Source organism: Otolemur garnettii, unplaced genomic scaffold, assembly GCF_000181295.1.
Source record: "Otolemur garnettii isolate 467f Iridium unplaced genomic scaffold, OtoGar3 scaffold00212, whole genome shotgun sequence".
Classification (NCBI taxonomy): Eukaryota; Metazoa; Chordata; class Mammalia; order Primates; family Galagidae; genus Otolemur; species Otolemur garnettii.
The window spans coordinates 1,018,463-1,021,829 of NW_003852607.1; the positions used below are offsets into that span (position 1 = coordinate 1,018,463).

General features: G+C 41.2%; 1 protein-coding gene across 2 annotated transcripts in view; it reads right to left on the reverse strand.

Moving 5' to 3' along the window:
- Positions 1-3,367, reverse strand: part of ZNF331 (zinc finger protein 331) — a 28,097-nt gene that overhangs the window by 22,834 nt on the left and 1,896 nt on the right. The gene's annotated exons all lie outside the window — the stretch shown is intronic.

The following is a 3,367-nucleotide window of genomic DNA, read 5'->3' on the forward strand; positions in this document are numbered from 1 at the left end:
ATCAGCTCCCCCTGTCAGGTTCCAGAAGAAGTTGACTTAACTGTATTTAAATAAATGTAGATTGTATCATACTTAATAAAAATAAGACATCCCCTGAAAATAAGCCCTAGTGTGTCTTCTTGAGAAAAAATAAATATAAGACAGTGTCTTATTTTCATGGAAACACAGGTATATATAACCATGCTAACATTATTTGAAAAGTTCATGCTTTACTTTTAAGGCACCAGTGATCACTGCAGTGTTTATTAGTGATTACTGCCATGTCCTGTGAAACAAACATTAAAATCCTAGAATCTCTAATTCTGTATGGCTTTTTTTTTTCTTTGAGACAGGTCTCAAGCTGTTGCCCTTGTTGCTATATATACCAGGTAGAGTGTCAACGGCATCACAGCTCACAGCAACATCCAACTACTGGGGTTAGGTGACTCTTTTACCTCAGCCTCCCAAGTAGCTGGAACAATAAACACCCATCACAATGTCCAGCTATGTTTTTGTTGCAGTTTGGCTGTAGCCAGGTTTGAACCCACCACCCTTGGTATATGAGGCCAGCGCCCTACCCACTGAGCCACAGGAGCCAACACACCCAGGTATTTTTTGGTTGCAGTTGTCATTGTTTAGCTGGCCCAGGATGGGTTGGAATGGCTAGCCTTGGTGTATGTGGCTGGTGCCCTAACCACTGAACTATGAGTGCCAGAGATGGCTATTTTTCTTGATAACCTATTGCCATGGATTAGATCCCAACGAAGTACCTCTAATCATTTTTTTTTTGAGACAGAGTCTAATTATGTTGCCCTTGGTAGAGTGCTGTGTTGTCACAGCTCACAGCAACCTTATACTTCTGGGCTGTGAATCTCTCGCCCCAACCTCCCAAGTAGCTGGGACTACAGGCTCCCACACAATTCCTGGCTATTTGTTTGTTTGTTTTGAGACAGTGTCTTACTATGTTGCCTTGGTAGAATGCCATGGCATCACAGCTCACAGCAACCTCAAACTGCTGGGCTTAAGCAATTCTCTTGCCTCAGCCTCCCAAGTAGCTGGGACTATAGGCGCCCACTATAATGGCCAGCTATTTTTTAGTTGTAGTTGTCATTGTTGTTTTGCAGGCCCACTCTGGGCTCGAAGCCACCAGCTCCAGTGTAATGTGACTGGAGTCCTATCCTCTGAGCTACAGGTTATGAGCTGCCTGTCTATGTTTTGTTGCAGTTGTCATTGCTGTTTAGCTGGCCTGGGCCAGGTTCAAACCCACCAGCCTCAGTTCAGTGTATGTGGCTAGTGCTTTAACCATTGTGGGACGGGCATCGAGCTTGAAGTATCTCTAACCTTACAAGGTGGAAATATGTGAGAGATATTTCAAGGCAAGACAAAGACCACCTGCCCACTCTTCCACTCACAACATCCACACAGGTATTATGTGATCCATCACTGGGTTAGATTCCTTTGAGAAAGTAAGATGGGCAAGAGTGTTTGGTTCTTGTACACGATTAAGATTCGATGTTCCAGAAACAACACACACACACACACACACACACGTGCGCTCTTAGAGGTGAAGAGAACATACATACCAAAATGTTAACGGTAATTATCTCTGAATAGTTATAATTATGGGTCATTTAGGGATTCTTCTCTAAGAGCTACTTGGGGACTGATTTTCTTTTCTCTTACAGCAGTCCTATGTTATTCTAACATTATAATGTATCATTATAAGAAATAAAACAAGACAGTCCAAAATTAAATAACTAAACAACAAAAAGTATTATAGTTATGGGGGAGGAGGCATATTGTTGTCATTTAGAAAACGGAATGAATAGGTCTGTGGTAGTCAAAGTAACTGCCTCTCAAATAAGATCTTGTTGTGACTGAAACAGGACTTGTCTTTGCTGGCTGTGAAGATGGAAGAAAGGGTTATCAGCCAAGATGTATGGCAGCATCTAGAAACTGGGAAAGACAAGGAAATAGGAGGCTTCCAAGTCCCTGAGCAGGCACACCTACTAAAGCCCCACCAGCATCTTGGTTTTAAGCCCAATGAAACCCACTTCAGATCTCTGACCTCTAGGACTGTAACACAATACATTTGTGTTGTGTCAAGCCAATAAATCTGTGATTTCTTTTTTTGTTTTATTTTGAGACAGAGTCTCACTTTATTGCCCTGGTACAGTGCCATGGCGTCACAGCTCACAGCAACCTCCAGCTCTTGGGCTTAGGTGATTCTCTTGCCTCAGCCTCCCGAGCAGCTGGGACTACAGGCACCCGCCAAAATCCTCAGCTTTTTTTTTGCTGCAGTTTGGCTGGAACTAGGTTTGAAGCTGCCACCCTCACTATATGGGGCCGGCGCCCTACTCACTGAGCAACAGGCGCCACCCAATCTGTGATTTCTTTTAGCAATAAAAAGGAAACTGAGACAGGCCTAAAGTTAAAAAAAAAAAAAAGGTGTACTGAAACAAGTACACATTTCCGATTCTGAAACATCCTTTCAATGTGTCTCAGTAATACGATGTGATCCAGAACACAATAAAGTAGGTAAATTACCTCTGCAGATTCCCAATGAACTAAATGTTTTGTTTTCCCCAAATTCCTATTTCAAAATGCTATCCCTCAATGTGATGGTTATTAGGAAATACAGCTTTTGAAGGCAGAGTCCTCATGAATGGGATTATGCCTTATACAAACAATTCCAGGGAGCTCTCAGTTCCCTTTCCACCAGTGAAGACACAGCAAGAATGTGGCAGTGTGCAACATGGAAGAAGATCCTCACCAGATTCTGACCATGCTAGCACCCTGACCTTGGAACTTCCATCCTCTACAACTATGAAAAAAACAAATCTTTCTTGTTTCAGCCACCCAGTTGACAGTACTTTCTTATAGTAGCCCAAAATGACTAAAACAAGAATAAATGAACAAGTATGTGCCATATACACAGGAGAGAGATTGATACAGAATGTGCTCAATAAATATGGCCACATTCCTCCCTTCTTCCACTGAATAACCAATGAAATTGTCATGTTGGATCGGATGTTTAAAAAGTGTCTTTTTAAATGAGATTTCTAGGTAATTAAAACATTTCCCACATGTGTGTTAATAACTATTAGTAGTGCTTAATACTATGTCTCAAGCATTTTTATTTCTTCTATGTCTAAACATACTTCTCTGAATCTGCATTACTCCACTAAATGAATGTACTATGACTTAAACATTTCCATCATCCTGAACACTAACCATGGTCAAGGAAAAAGTTTTTGATTCTAAAAGACAAGACCAATGGGTTTAAATGTCTTTGGGGGTAGGTAAACCCATTCTTTATGCCAGGTAACAAAGGAGCATGTCCTCAGGGGAAAAAACAAATACAACTTTCTTTTTTTTTTTTTTTTTT